Source organism: Cololabis saira, chromosome 1 (genome assembly GCF_033807715.1).
Source record: "Cololabis saira isolate AMF1-May2022 chromosome 1, fColSai1.1, whole genome shotgun sequence".
Lineage (NCBI taxonomy): Eukaryota > Metazoa > Chordata > Actinopteri > Beloniformes > Belonidae > Cololabis > Cololabis saira.
Window position 1 is genome coordinate 46607203 of NC_084587.1, and position 15168 is coordinate 46622370.

Below are 15168 nucleotides of genomic sequence, written 5' to 3' on the forward strand. Positions count from 1 at the left end.
TGTTTTAGCCAACAGTACCATGCTACCCTACACTCCTCTTTTGATGGTAGTTTTTGGTCAATGTGAAATAGAAAAGAGGATGGAGCCTGGTCAAAAAGCCATTCAGGAGATTACAACTAGCTTCAACGTCCCCAATAGGTGTTTTGAAGGTTCCAACACAAATGGAGGTTCAGAGAGCATTTGAGCTATCATCTTGTACAAGTTGTTCAGCCAACAGTACCATGCTACCCTACACTCCTCTTTTGATGGTCTGAGGGAAGGCTGAGCACAAAACTCATGCCCTGTGTGAGGGTCGAACTCACGACCTTCAGATTATGAGACTGACGCGCTGCCTACTGCGCCAACGAGGCCATGAAAGACCTCGAGGCATTGATTGTTCGGGGTACATGGACTTTCCAAGACTCTCCTTTACCTGGTATACGTAGTTGAATACCCGTCGGGTACGTGGCATGTGCCATGTGCCATGTCATGGCATGTAATGCCATGCCCTTTGCTTCTAGCATCTTGCTAAACACCACACTATAACTGAAAGTAGGTTGTTTAACTATTCCAAGAGATTTTAGCGTCTAGCTAAACACTACACTATAGGTGCCGTTTTTGGTCAATGTGAAATAGAAAAGAGGATGGAGCCTGGTCAAACAGCCATTCAGGAGATTACAACTAGCTTCAACGTCCCCAATAGGTGTTTTGAAGGTTCCAACACAAATGGAGGTTCAGAGAGCATTTGAGCTATCATCTTGTACAAGTTGTTTTAGCCAACAGTACCATGCTACCCTACACTCCTCTTTTGATGGTCTGAGGGAAGGCTGAGCACAAAACTCATGCCCCGTGTGAGGGTCGAACTCACGACCTTCAGATTATGAGACTGACGCGCTGCCTACTGCGCCAACGAGGCCATGAAAGACCTCGAGGCATTGATTGTTCGGGGTACATGGACTTTCCAAGACTCTCCTTTACCTGATATACGTAGTTGAATACCCGTCGGGTACGTGGCATATGCCATGTGCCATGTCATGGCATGTAATGCCATGCCCTTTGCTTCTAGCATCTTGCTAAACACCACACTATAACTGAAAGTAGGTTGTTTAACTATTCCAAGAGATTTTAGCGTCTAGCTAAACACTACACTATAGGTGCCGTTTTTGGTCAATGTGAAATAGAAAAGAGGATGGAGCCTGGTCAAACAGCCATTCAGGAGATTACAATTAGCTTCAACGTCCCCAATAGGTGTTTTGAAGGTTCCAACACAAAGGGAGGTTCAGAGAGCATTTGAGCTATCATCTTGTACAAGTTGTTTTAGCCAATAGTACCATGCTACCCTACACTCCTCTTTTGATGGTAGTTTTTGGTCAATGTGAAATAGAAAAGAGGATGGAGCCTGGTCAAACAGCCATTCAGGAGATTACAACTAGCTTCAACGTCCCCAATAGGTGTTTTGAAGGTTCCAACACAAATGGAGGTTCAGAGAGCATTTGAGCTATCATCTTGTACAAGTTGTTTTAGCCAACAGTACCATGCTACCCTACACTCCTCTTTTGATGGTAGTTTTTGGTCAATGTGAAATAGAAAAGAGGATGGAGCCTGGTCAAACAGCCATTCAGGAGATTACAACTAGCTTCAACGTCCCCAATAGGTGTTTTGAAGGTTCCAACACAAATGGAGGTTCAGAGAGCATTTGAGGTATCATCTTGTACAAGTTGTTTTAGCCAACAGTACCATGCTACCCTACACTCCTCTTTTGATGGTCTGAGGGAAGGCTGAGCACAAAACTCATGCCCCGTGTGAGGGTCGAACACACGACCTTCAGATTATGAGACTGACGCGCTGCCTACTGCGCCAACGAGGCCATGAAAGACCTCGAGGCATTGATTGTTCGGGGTACATGGACTTTCCAAGACTCTCCTTTACCTGGTATACGTAGTTGAATACCCGTCGGGTACGTGGCATGTGCCATGTGCCATGTCATGGCATGTAATGCCATGCCCTTTGCTTCTAGCATCTTGCTAAACACCACACTATAACTGAAAGTAGGTTGTTTAACTATTCCAAGAGATTTTAGCGTCTAGCTAAACACTACACTATAGGTGCCGTTTTTGGTCAATGTGAAATAGAAAAGAGGATGGAGCCTGGTCAAACAGCCATTCAGGAGATTACAACTAGCTTCAACGTCCCCAATAGGTGTTTTGAAGGTTCCAACACAAATGGAGGTTCAGAGAGCATTTGAGCTATCATCTTGTACAAGTTGTTTTAGCCAACAGTACCATGCTACCCTACACTCCTCTTTTGATGGTCTGAGGGAAGGCTGAGCACAAAACTCATGCCCCGTGTGAGGGTCGAACTCACGACCTTCAGATTATGAGACTGACGCGCTGCCTACTGCGCCAACGAGGCCATGAAAGACCTCGAGGCATTGATTGTTCGGGGTACATGGACTTTCCAAGACTCTCCTTTACCTGGTATACGTAGTTGAATACCCGTCGGGTGCGTGGCATATGCCATGTGCCATGTCATGGCATGTAATGCCATGCCCTTTGCTTCTAGCATCTTGCTAAACACCACACTATAACTGAAAGTAGGTTGTTTAACTATTCCAAGAGATTTTAGCGTCTAGCTAAACACTACACTATAGGTGCCGTTTTTGGTCAATGTGAAATAGAAAAGAGGATGGAGCCTGGTCAAACAGCCATTCAGGAGATTACAATTAGCTTCAACGTCCCCAATAGGTGTTTTGAAGGTTCCAACACAAATGGAGGTTCAGAGAGCATTTGAGCTATCATCTTGTAGAAGTTGTTTTAGCCAATAGTACCATGCTACCCTACACTCCTCTTTTGATGGTAGTTTTTGGTCAATGTGAAATAGAAAAGAGGATGGAGCCTGGTCAAACAGCCATTCAGGAGATTACAACTAGCTTCAACGTCCCCAATAGGTGTTTTGAAGGTTCCAACACAAATGGAGGTTCAGAGAGCATTTGAGCTATCATCTTGTACAAGTTGTTTTAGCCAACAGTACCATGCTACCCTACACTCCTCTTTTGATGGTCTGAGGGAAGGCTGAGCACAAAACTCATGCCCCGTGTGAGGGTCGAACTCACGACCTTCAGATTATGAGACTGACGCGCTGCCTACTGCGCCAACGAGGCCATGAAAGACCTCGAGGCATTGATTGTTCGGGGTACATGGACTTTCCAAGACTCTCCTTTACCTGGTATACGTAGTTGAATACCCGTCGGGTATGTGGCATATGCCATGTGCCATGTCATGGCATGTAATGCCATGCCCTTTGCTTCTAGCATCTTGCTAAACACCACACTATAACTGAAAGTAGGTTGTTTAACTATTCCAAGAGATTTTAGCGTCTAGCTAAACACTACACTATAGGTGCCGTTTTTGGTCAATGTGAAATAGAAAAGAGGATGGAGCCTGGTCAAACAGCCATTCAGGAGATTACAATTAGCTTCAACGTCCCCAATAGGTGTTTTGAAGGTTCCAACACAAATGGAGGTTCAGAGAGCATTTGAGCTATCATCTTGTACAAGTTGTTTTAGCCAATAGTACCATGCTACCCTACACTCCTCTTTTGATGGTAGTTTTTGGTCAATGTGAAATAGAAAAGAGGATGGAGCCTGGTCAAACAGCCATTCAGGAGATTACAACTAGCTTCAACGTCCCCAATAGGTGTTTTGAAGGTTCCAACACAAATGGAGGTTCAGAGAGCATTTGAGCTATCATCTTGTACAAGTTGTTTTAGCCAACAGTACCATGCTACCCTACACTCCTCTTTTGATGGTAGTTTTTGGTCAATGTGAAATAGAAAAGAGGATGGAGCCTGGTCAAACAGCCATTCAGGAGATTACAACTAGCTTCAACGTCCCCAATAGGTGTTTTGAAGGTTCCAACACAAATGGAGGTTCAGAGAGCATTTGAGCTATCATCTTGTACAAGTTGTTTTAGCCAACAGTACCATGCTACCCTACACTCCTCTTTTGATGGTAGTTTTTGGTCAATGTGAAATAGAAAAGAGGATGGAGCCTGGTCAAAAAGCCATTCAGGAGATTACAACTAGCTTCAACGTCCCCAATAGGTGTTTTGAAGGTTCCAACACAAATGGAGGTTCAGAGAGCATTTGAGCTATCATCTTGTACAAGTTGTTTTAGCCAACAGTACCATGCTACCCTACACTCCTCTTTTGATGGTCTGAGGGAAGGCTGAGCACAAAACTCATGCCCCGTGTGAGGGTCGAACTCACGACCGTCAGATTATGAGACTGACGCGCTGCCTACTGCGCCAACGAGGCCATGAAAGACCTCGAGGCATTGATTGTTCGGGGTACATGGACTTTCCAAGACTCTCCTTTACCTGGTATACGTAGTTGAATACCCGTCGGGTACGTGGCATGTGCCATGTGCCATGTCATGGCATGTAATGCCATGCCCTTTGCTTCTAGCATCTTGCTAAACACCACACTATAACTGAAAGTAGGTTGTTTAACTATTCCAAGAGATTTTAGCGTCTAGCTAAACACTACACTATAGGTGCCGTTTTTGGTCAATGTGAAATAGAAAAGAGGATGGAGCCTGGTCAAACAGCCATTCAGGAGATTACAACTAGCTTCAACGTCCCCAATAGGTGTTTTGAAGGTTCCAACACAAATGGAGGTTCAGAGAGCATTTGAGCTATCATCTTGTACAAGTTGTTTTAGCCAACAGTACCATGCTACCCTACACTCCTCTTCTGATGGTCTGAGGGAAGGCTGAGCACAAAACTCATGCCCCGTGTGAGGGTTGAACTCACGACCTTCAGATTATGAGACTGACGCGCTGCCTACTGCGCCAACGAGGCCATGAAAGACCTCGAGGCATTGATTGTTCGGGGTACATGGACTTTCCAAGACTCTCCTTTACCTGGTATACGTAGTTGAATACTGTCGGGTACGTGGCATATGCCATGTGCCATGTCATGGCATGTAATGCCATGCCCTTTGCTTCTAGCATCTTGCTAAACACCACACTATAACTGAAAGTAGGTTGTTTAACTATTCCAAGAGATTTTAGCGTCTAGCTAAACACTACACTATAGGTGCCGTTTTTGGTCAATGTGAAATAGAAAAGAGGATGGAGCCTGGTCAAACAGCCATTCAGGAGATTACAATTAGCTTCAACGTCCCCAATAGGTGTTTTGAAGGTTCCAACACAAATGGAGGTTCAGAGAGCATTTGAGCTATCATCTTGTACAAGTTGTTTTAGCCAATAGTACCATGCTACCCTACACTCCTCTTTTGATGGTAGTTTTTGGTCAATGTGAAATAGAAAAGAGGATGGAGCCTGGTCAAACAGCCATTCAGGAGATTACAACTAGCTTCAACGTCCCCAATAGGTGTTTTGAAGGTTCCAACACAAATGGAGGTTCAGAGAGCATTTGAGCTATCATCTTGTACAAGTTGTTTTAGCCAACAGTACCATGCTACCCTACACTCCTCTTTTGATGGTAGTTTTTGGTCAATGTGAAATAGAAAAGAGGATGGAGCCTGGTCAAAAAGCCATTCAGGAGATTACAACTAGCTTCAACGTCCCCAATAGGTGTTTTGAAGGTTCCAACACAAATGGAGGTTCAGAGAGCATTTGAGCTATCATCTTGTACAAGTTGTTCAGCCAACAGTACCATGCTACCCTACACTCCTCTTTTGATGGTCTGAGGGAAGGCTGAGCACAAAACTCATGCCCCGTGTGAGGGTCGAACTCACGACCTTCAGATTATGAGACTGACGCGCTGCCTACTGCGCCAACGAGGCCATGAAAGACCTCGAGGCATTGATTGTTCGGGGTACATGGACTTTCCAAGACTCTCCTTTACCTGGTATACGTAGTTGAATACCCGTCGGGTACGTGGCATGTGCCATGTGCCATGTCATGGCATGTAATGCCATGCCCTTTGCTTCTAGCATCTTGCTAAACACCACACTATAACTGAAAGTAGGTTGTTTAACTATTCCAAGAGATTTTAGCGTCTAGCTAAACACTACACTATAGGTGCCGTTTTTGGTCAATGTGAAATAGAAAAGAGGATGGAGCCTGGTCAAACAGCCATTCAGGAGATTACAACTAGCTTCAACGTCCCCAATAGGTGTTTTGAAGGTTCCAACACAAATGGAGGTTCAGAGAGCATTTGAGCTATCATCTTGTACAAGTTGTTTTAGCCAACAGTACCATGCTACCCTACACTCCTCTTCTGATGGTCTGAGGGAAGGCTGAGCACAAAACTCATGCCCCGTGTGAGGGTTGAACTCACGACCTTCAGATTATGAGACTGACGCGCTGCCTACTGCGCCAACGAGGCCATGAAAGACCTCGAGGCATTGATTGTTCGGGGTACATGGACTTTCCAAGACTCTCCTTTACCTGGTATACGTAGTTGAATACCCGTCGGGTACGTGGCATATGCCATGTGCCATGTCATGGCATGTAATGCCATGCCCTTTGCTTCTAGCATCTTGCTAAACACCACACTATAACTGAAAGTAGGTTGTTTAACTATTCCAAGAGATTTTAGCGTCTAGCTAAACACTACACTATAGGTGCCGTTTTTGGTCAATGTGAAATAGAAAAGAGGATGGAGCCTGGTCAAACAGCCATTCAGGAGAATACAATTAGCTTCAACGTCCCCAATAGGTGTTTTGAAGGTTCCAACACAAATGGAGGTTCAGAGAGCATTTGAGCTATCATCTTGTACAAGTTGTTTTAGCCAATAGTACCATGCTACCCTACACTCCTCTTTTGATGGTAGTTTTTGGTCAATGTGAAATAGAAAAGAGGATGGAGCCTGGTCAAACAGCCATTCAGGAGATTACAACTAGCTTCAACGTCCCCAATATGTGTTTTGAAGGTTCCAACACAAATGGAGGTTCAGAGAGCATTTGAGCTATCATCTTGTACAAGTGGTTTTAGCCAACAGTACCATGCTACCCTACACTCCTCTTTTGATGGTAGTTTTTGGTCAATGTGAAATAGAAAAGAGGATGGAGCCTGGTCAAAAAGCCATTCAGGAGATTACAACTAGCTTCAACGTCCCCAATAGGTGTTTTGAAGGTTCCAACACAAATGGAGGTTCAGAGAGCATTTGAGCTATCATCTTGTACAAGTTGTTTTAGCCAACAGTACCATGCTACCCTACACTCCTCTTTTGATGGTCTGAGGGAAGGCTGAGCACAAAACTCATGCCCCGTGTGAGGGTCGAACTCACGACCTTCAGATTATGAGACTGACGCGCTGCCTACTGCGCCAACGAGGCCATGAAAGACCTCGAGGCATTGATTGTTCGGGGTACATGGACTTTCCAAGACTCTCCTTTACCTGGTATACGTAGTTGAATACCCGTCGGGTACGTGGCATATGCCATGTGCCATGTCATGGCATGTAATGCCATGCCCTTTGCTTCTAGCATCTTGCTAAACACCACACTATAACTGAAAGTAGGTTGTTTAACTATTCCAAGAGATTTTAGCGTCTAGCTAAACACTACACTATAGGTGCCGTTTTTGGTCAATGTGAAATAGAAAAGAGGATGGAGCCTGGTCAAACAGCCATTCAGGAGATTACAATTAGCTTCAACGTCCCCAATAGGTGTTTTGAAGGTTCCAACACAAATGGAGGTTCAGAGAGCATTTGAGCTATCATCTTGTACAAGTTGTTTTAGCCAATAGTACCATGCTACCCTACACTCCTCTTTTGATGGTAGTTTTTGGTCAATGTGAAATAGAAAAGAGGATGGAGCCTGGTCAAACAGCCATTCAGGAGATTACAACTAGCTTCAACGTCCCCAATAGGTGTTTTGAAGGTTCCAACACAAATGGAGGTTCAGAGAGCATTTGAGCTATCATCTTGTACAAGTTGTTTTAGCCAACAGTACCATGCTACCCTACACTCCTCTTTTGATGGTAGTTTTTGGTCAATGTGAAATAGAAAAGAGGATGGAGCCTGGTCAAAAAGCCATTCAGGAGATTACAACTAGCTTCAACGTCCCCAATAGGTGTTTTGAAGGTTCCAACACAAATGGAGGTTCAGAGAGCATTTGAGCTATCATCTTGTACAAGTTGTTCAGCCAACAGTACCATGCTACCCTACACTCCTCTTTTGATGGTCTGAGGGAAGGCTGAGCACAAAACTCATGCCCCGTGTGAGGGTCGAACTCACGACCTTCAGATTATGAGACTGACGCGCTGCCTACTGCGCCAACGAGGCCATGAAAGACCTCGAGGCATTGATTTTTCGGGGTACATGGACTTTCCAAGACTCTCCTTTACCTGGTATACGTAGTTGAATACCCGTCGGGTACGTGGCATGTGCCATGTGCCATGTCATGGCATGTAATGCCATGCCCTTTGCTTCTAGCATCTTGCTAAACACCACACTATAACTGAAAGTAGGTTGTTTAACTATTCCAAGAGATTTTAGCGTCTAGCTAAACACTACACTATAGGTGCCGTTTTTGGTCAATGTGAAATAGAAAAGAGGATGGAGCCTGGTCAAACAGCCATTCAGGAGATTATAACTAGCTTCAACGTCCCCAATAGGTGTTTTGAAGGTTCCAACACAAATGGAGGTTCAGAGAGCATTTGAGCTATCATCTTGTACAAGTTGTTTTAGCCAACAGTACCATGCTACCCTACACTCCTCTTTTGATGGTCTGAGGGAAGGCTGAGCACAAAACTCATGCCCCGTGTGAGGGTCGAACTCACAACCTTCAGATTATGAGACTGACGCGCTGCCTACTGCGCCAACGAGGCCATGAAAGACCTCGAGGCATTGATTGTTCGGGGTACATGGACTTTCCAAGACTCTCCTTTACCTGGTATACGTAGTTGAATACCCGTCGGGTACGTGGCATATGCCATGTGCCATGTCATGGCATGTAATGCCATGCCCTTTGCTTCTAGCATCTTGCTAAACACCACACTATAACTGAAAGTAGGTTGTTTAACTATTCCAAGAGATTTTAGCGTCTAGCTAAACACTACACTATAGGTGCCGTTTTTGGTCAATGTGAAATAGAAAAGAGGATGGAGCCTGGTCAAACAGCCATTCAGGAGATTACAATTAGCTTCAACGTCCCCAATAGGTGTTTTGAAGGTTCCAACACAAAGGGAGGTTCAGAGAGCATTTGAGCTATCATCTTGTACAAGTTGTTTTAGCCAATAGTACCATGCTACCCTACACTCCTCTTTTGATGGTAGTTTTTGGTCAATGTGAAATAGAAAAGAGGATGGAGCCTGGTCAAACAGCCATTCAGGAGATTACAACTAGCTTCAACGTCCCCAATAGGTGTTTTGAAGGTTCCAACACAAATGGAGGTTCAGAGAGCATTTGAGCTATCATCTTGTACAAGTTGTTTTAGCCAACAGTACCATGCTACCCTACACTCCTCTTTTGATGGTAGTTTTTGGTCAATGTGAAATAGAAAAGAGGATGGAGCCTGGTCAAACAGCCATTCAGGAGATTACAACTAGCTTCAACGTCCCCAATAGGTGTTTTGAAGGTTCCAACACAAATGGAGGTTCAGAGAGCATTTGAGCTATCATCTTGTACAAGTTGTTTTAGCCAACAGTACCATGCTACCCTACACTCCTCTTTTGATGGTAGTTTTTGGTCAATGTGAAATAGAAAAGAGGATGGAGCCTGGTCAAACAGCCATTCAGGAGATTACAACTAGCTTCAACGTCCCCAATAGGTGTTTTGAAGGTTCCAACACAAATGGAGGTTCAGAGAGCATTTGAGCTATCATCTTGTACAAGTTGTTTTAGCCAACAGTACCATGCTACCCTACACTCCTCTTTTGATGGTCTGAGGGAAGGCTGAGCACAAAACTCATGCCCCGTGTGAGGGTCGAACTCACGACCTTCAGATTATGAGACTGACGCGCTGCCTACTGCGCCAAGGACATAGCGCATTAGTCGATGTAACTCATCCAGAAATCATCAAAATCACCCGCGACATCGCGAGAGCCAGCACGGGAACTGCACGAAAAAAGCCGTCTCAAGCGGGAGTTCGCGAGTTCGAGCCCAGGGACTGCCGATAACGAGAACGTGTTTTTTAAGAGTAAAAACAAATGAGATGGTAGAAATAAAGGTTCATTCTACACATTTTCTTCCCTAAGCTATATCCAATTTGGGACAGTTAGCCTTGTATAGATTCTAAAGGATCTTATCCTTTAGAATCTATAAGTTTATAACAATTGAATAAGAGGAAGAAACTCATAAAATCCCTTATAAACATACCATTTTATTGAAATAATAACAATAACAAATAACAACATAACAAATTATAATAATAACAAATAATAACAATAACAACAATAGAAACAGTAATAAAACAACAATAGAAACAGTAATAAAACAATAAATGCTGACTCATATTTATAAACTTCTTTTAACTTATATAAATATATATTTGCATGGTAAAATAAAACAGCAATAACAACAATAACAATCGTAGCTCTAACGTTAAGATGTAGAAAGGCACTCATTTATATTTACAATACTAATATTTTACAATAAGATGTAAAAAGGCATATAATGACTAATATTTAGAAATAAAAAAAGAAAAACACCCATAGCAATAACAATATTCCCAAAAGGATGAAGGTTTTTTAAAAAAGCTGCTAAACCCAAACACAAAAACATAAAACAGCAAAAAAGTTACCACCAAATAAACTAAACCCAACTAATTAACTTTTAAGAAGCAGGAGGGTCCTTGCTCTCTGTTTTTTTTGTTGCTTTTTCTGTAGCCATTTTTCTCCAATACAGCCCTCCATTGATCATATGATTGTGTGTCTGTTTCTCCACAGTACCAGTTGCCGAATAACTGCCTGTGTGATGGCGTTTTTTAGCTTTCTTTGCACTTGCTGCAAATAATCACATCTGTCTTTCTGGTGTATTTTCTTTTTCCTTGGGCTGTGTGCTCTTCTACCTGTTTCCTACATCCGCTTTCATTGTGTGCTTGTGTCTGGGTGGATGGTGATGATAATGGTATATATGAAAGTATGTATTGTGAAGAACCAGGTGCAGCCGTCACCTGTGAGGATGCAGCCCCTGACGGGACAACGTAGCCAGGTGGCAGTTGTGACAGGAAGTGCAGCTGTGGATGGGGCTGTGGAGTTGGGAAGATGGCTTGGGGTTGTGGCCTCCCTTTCAGTTGTGCTTCCCCAGCAGTATTTGGTGGCAATATGAATTGATGAAGCGGCAGTAAACTGGCGGACAACAGGGAAGGACCTTTCTGTAACGTTGAAGGTTTTTCTGGCCAGTCATGAGTGGGTCTGGAGCTGGGACGCCCCGGAGCAGAATTTGTTGTTCCTGTCCCCTGCTGCGCCTGCTGTACCTGTATAAAATAAATATATAAGAAGATAAGTACTTTCTTTTCAAGGCTTTAATTACCTCGGAAATGCAGGTAAATGTGAGGTAAAGTGAAATCTCTGTAAAGCTGTCAGCAGCAATAAAGGTGAAAGATAACACTTGATTGTTTTCATTGTAAATCCATTGTTTTGGTGCAAAATTGTACAGATTCTGTCATTGTTCAAATCCTTCTGTACTGAACTGTATATGAAGTATGCTGAGGTCCTCACCATTGTGTGAGTGTGGCAGCGTTTACTTCGGGGAGCTGGATGTTGGTCTCACTCATCACTCTACCGTTTGTTATCAGATGTGCTTGTATAAACGAGCCACCACTGTGAACCGGGACACCTTTTTCCCATCACAGTGCACAGCATTTGGGTAGAGAGTCTCAGGAAGACGCCTCCACCACCCTGTTACAGTCACTGAGCTTCAGGAAGACGCCTCCACCACCCTGTTACAGTCAGGACACTGAGCTGGACTGTGGGCCCCGATGAAAGATCTGAAAAATACAATCCCATACATACTATTAAAACACAACTTTTTTCAGTGTTATTATTTTGTAATGAGATATTTTGAATTGTTAATATATTTTTTAAACAGTCAAGATCTTGTTCTTGCTTAGTTTATCTACCTGTTGGTGCTCTGATGCTTCTATGGTGTCAGTTAAGTTCAGGCTTCCATCTGCCCGTCTCCTAAAACGCAGCTCCACTAGATTCAAAAATAAAATAAAAAGTGTATGAATAAAATGCAACACTTGAACAATTGGAACATTAGTCACACAGACACATAGATGTGTAACTTTGTCTGTTTATTAGCAAATACAAATTTAAGACTGTAGTGTGGATTATCTCATGCTAAACAGTGAATGAATGCCTGCAAGTACCATCATGATTCCTCCAGGGGATGGAGAGTTGTAGTTTATTCACATTCTACTAATTATATACACTGTATTTACTTATTAATGCTATTGTTGTTAATATTAAAAACAGGGATTGAAAATATATATGGTTTATAATAATGGATTGTAAAGATTTATTTCCAATTTGGAGGAAAACACCTTTATGTTTTGTTAGATTGATCTACAAAGCCAAATCATGCTCATCTGATTTACTCCTATATCCGATTTTCAATCATTATAATTCGCCCAAGGTTTGTTCATAAAAAGTTGATGATCCTTTGTTCCCTTTTTGCACTGCATTGTATTCTTTATCCGTACATAACTTTACATTCACAGGATTTAGCATCCGTCCCAAAACCACCTTTACGAGTGGTTTTGGCGCCTTTTTGACGCAGAACCATCTCAGCCCTTCCATCACCGTTAGTAGCATGTACGTTACAGAGCTACGGCACAGATCACTATAAAAATGTATTTGCACTTACTTCTGAAACGTCCGGAAAATGTGTGGTGGGAGGATTTGCTGTAGTCGGAACAATCTTCAGGCTGGTTTTTCTGAACAGCGTAAAGCGGAAAAAAACTTCCCCAGCAGCTCCGCAGCGTGGGCGGAGCCTGTACTCGCTCCTGATTGGTCCATTTCTGGATGTCGTCGGGGCATCCAGAAATGGACCGAGCCCTGATTGGTCGGAGCTGTCAATTCTTGGTTAATTCTTGGATAGATGCAGGAACGCGATTGGCTGTCACAACCAGGAATAACCAAGAATAACCTAGATTTACAAGTGGCCAGAGGCGCCAACGAGGCCATGATAGACCTCGAGGCATTGATTGTTCGGGGTACATGGACTTTCCAAGACTCTCCTTTACCTGGTATACGTAGTTGAATACCCGTCGGGTACGTGGCATATGCCATGTGCCATGTCATGGCATGTGATGCCATGCCCTTTGCTTCTAGCATCTTGCTAAACACCACACTATAACTGAAAGTAGGTTGTTTAACTATTCCAATAGATTTTAGCGTCTAGCTAAACACTACACTATAGGTGCCGTTGTTGGTCAATGTGAAATAGAAAAGAGGATTGATCCTGGTCAAACAGCCATTCAGGAGATTACAACTAGCTTCAACGTCCCCAATAGGTGTTTTGAAGGTCCCAACACAAATGGAGGTCCAGAGAGCATCTGAGGTATCATCCTGTACAAGTTGTTTAGCCAACAGTACCAGGCTAAACTACAATCCTCTTTTGATTACAACTAGCTTCAACGTCCCCAATAGGTGTTTTGAAGGTTCCAACACAAATGGAGGTTCAGAGAGCATTTGAGCTATCATCTTGTACAAGTTGTTTTAGCCAACAGTACCATGCTACCCTACACTCCTCTTTTGATGGTCTGAGGGAAGGCTGAGCACAAAACTCATGCCCCGTGTGAGGGTCGAACTCACGACCTTCAGATTATGAGACTGACGCGCTGCCTACTGCGCCAACGAGGCCATGAAAGACCTCGAGGCATTGATTGTTCGGGGTACATGGACTTTCCAAGACTCTCCTTTACCTGGTATACGTAGTTGAATACCCGTCGGGTACGTGGCATATGCCATGTGCCATGTCATGGCATGTGATGCCATGCCCTTTGCTTCTAGCATCTTGCTAAACACCACACTATAACTGAAAGTAGGTTGTTTAACTATTCCAATAGATTTTAGCGTCTAGCTAAACACTACACTATAGGTGCCGTTGTTGGTCAATGTGAAATAGAAAAGAGGATTGATCCTGGTCAAACAGCCATTCAGGAGATTACAACTAGCTTCAACGTCCCCAATAGGTGTTTTGAAGGTCCCAACACAAATGGAGGTCCAGAGAGCATCTGAGGTATCATCCTGTACAAGTTGTTTAGCCAACAGTACCAGGCTAAACTACAATCCTCTTTTGATTACAACTAGCTTCAACGTCCCCAATAGGTGTTTTGAAGGTTCCAACACAAATGGAGGTTCAGAGAGCATTTGAGCTATCATCTTGTACAAGTTGTTTTAGCCAACAGTACCATGCTACCCTACACTCCTCTTTTGATGGTCTGAGGGAAGGCTGAGCACAAAACTCATGCCCCGTGTGAGGGTCGAACTCACGACCTTCAGATTATGAGACTGACGCGCTGCCTACTGCGCCAACGAGGCCATGAAAGACCTCGAGGCATTGATTGTTCGGGATACATGGACTTTCCAAGACTCTCCTTTACCTGGTATACGTAGTTGAATACCCGTCGGGTACGTGGCATATGCCATGTGCCATGTCATGGCATGTGATGCCATGCCCTTTGCTTCTAGCATCTTGCTAAACACCACACTATAACTGAAAGTAGGTTGTTTAACTATTCCAAGAGATTTTAGCGTCTAGCTAAACACTACACTATAGGTGCCGTTTTTGGTCAATGTGAAATAGAAAAGAGGATGGATCCTGGTCAAACAGCCATTCAGGAGATTACAACTAGCTTCAACGTCCCCAATAGGTGTTTTGAAGGTCCCAACACAAATGGAGGTCCAGAGAGCATCTGAGGTATCATCCTGTACAAGTTGTTTAGCCAACAGTACCAGGCTAAACTACAATCCTCTTTTGATGTTAGTTTTTGGTCAATGTGAAATAGAAAAGAGGATGGAGCTTGGTCAAAAAGCCATTCAGGAGATTACAACTAGCTTCAACATCCCCAATAGGTGTTTTGAAGGTCCCAACACAAATGGAGGTCCAGAGAGCAGCTGAGGTATCATCTTGTACAAGTTTTTTAGCCAACAGTACCAGGCTACACTACACTCCTCTTTTGATGGTAGTTTTTGGTCAATGTGAAATAGAAAAGAGGATGGAGCTTGGTCAAACAGCCATTTAGGAGATTACAACTAGCTTCAACATCCC

At 43.5% G+C, this 15168-nt stretch overlaps 14 non-coding genes across 14 annotated transcripts; all 14 read right to left on the reverse strand.

The window, feature by feature from the left end:
- Positions 1-277: 277 nt before the first annotated feature.
- Positions 278-350, reverse strand: trnam-cau (transfer RNA methionine (anticodon CAU)). Its single transcript has one exon. It is a non-coding gene; the product is annotated as a tRNA-Met (tRNA).
- Positions 351-822: 472 nt separating this feature from the next.
- trnam-cau (transfer RNA methionine (anticodon CAU)) lies at positions 823-895 on the reverse strand. The gene has a single exon. It is a non-coding gene; the product is annotated as a tRNA-Met (tRNA).
- An 878-nt stretch (positions 896-1773) lies between these two features.
- On the reverse strand, positions 1774-1846 carry trnam-cau (transfer RNA methionine (anticodon CAU)). The gene has a single exon. It is a non-coding gene; the product is annotated as a tRNA-Met (tRNA).
- A 472-nt stretch (positions 1847-2318) lies between these two features.
- On the reverse strand, positions 2319-2391 carry trnam-cau (transfer RNA methionine (anticodon CAU)). Its single transcript has one exon. It is a non-coding gene; the product is annotated as a tRNA-Met (tRNA).
- A 675-nt stretch (positions 2392-3066) lies between these two features.
- Positions 3067-3139, reverse strand: trnam-cau (transfer RNA methionine (anticodon CAU)). The gene has a single exon. It is a non-coding gene; the product is annotated as a tRNA-Met (tRNA).
- Positions 3140-4220: 1081 nt separating this feature from the next.
- trnam-cau (transfer RNA methionine (anticodon CAU)) lies at positions 4221-4293 on the reverse strand. The gene has a single exon. It is a non-coding gene; the product is annotated as a tRNA-Met (tRNA).
- Positions 4294-4765: 472 nt separating this feature from the next.
- Positions 4766-4838, reverse strand: trnam-cau (transfer RNA methionine (anticodon CAU)). The gene has a single exon. It is a non-coding gene; the product is annotated as a tRNA-Met (tRNA).
- An 876-nt stretch (positions 4839-5714) lies between these two features.
- Positions 5715-5787, reverse strand: trnam-cau (transfer RNA methionine (anticodon CAU)). The gene has a single exon. It is a non-coding gene; the product is annotated as a tRNA-Met (tRNA).
- A 472-nt stretch (positions 5788-6259) lies between these two features.
- On the reverse strand, positions 6260-6332 carry trnam-cau (transfer RNA methionine (anticodon CAU)). Its single transcript has one exon. It is a non-coding gene; the product is annotated as a tRNA-Met (tRNA).
- An 878-nt stretch (positions 6333-7210) lies between these two features.
- On the reverse strand, positions 7211-7283 carry trnam-cau (transfer RNA methionine (anticodon CAU)). The gene has a single exon. It is a non-coding gene; the product is annotated as a tRNA-Met (tRNA).
- Positions 7284-8160: 877 nt separating this feature from the next.
- trnam-cau (transfer RNA methionine (anticodon CAU)) lies at positions 8161-8233 on the reverse strand. The gene has a single exon. It is a non-coding gene; the product is annotated as a tRNA-Met (tRNA).
- Positions 8234-8705: 472 nt separating this feature from the next.
- Positions 8706-8778, reverse strand: trnam-cau (transfer RNA methionine (anticodon CAU)). Its single transcript has one exon. It is a non-coding gene; the product is annotated as a tRNA-Met (tRNA).
- A 4906-nt stretch (positions 8779-13684) lies between these two features.
- trnam-cau (transfer RNA methionine (anticodon CAU)) lies at positions 13685-13757 on the reverse strand. Its single transcript has one exon. It is a non-coding gene; the product is annotated as a tRNA-Met (tRNA).
- A 608-nt stretch (positions 13758-14365) lies between these two features.
- On the reverse strand, positions 14366-14438 carry trnam-cau (transfer RNA methionine (anticodon CAU)). The gene has a single exon. It is a non-coding gene; the product is annotated as a tRNA-Met (tRNA).
- Positions 14439-15168: the final 730 nt, after the last annotated feature.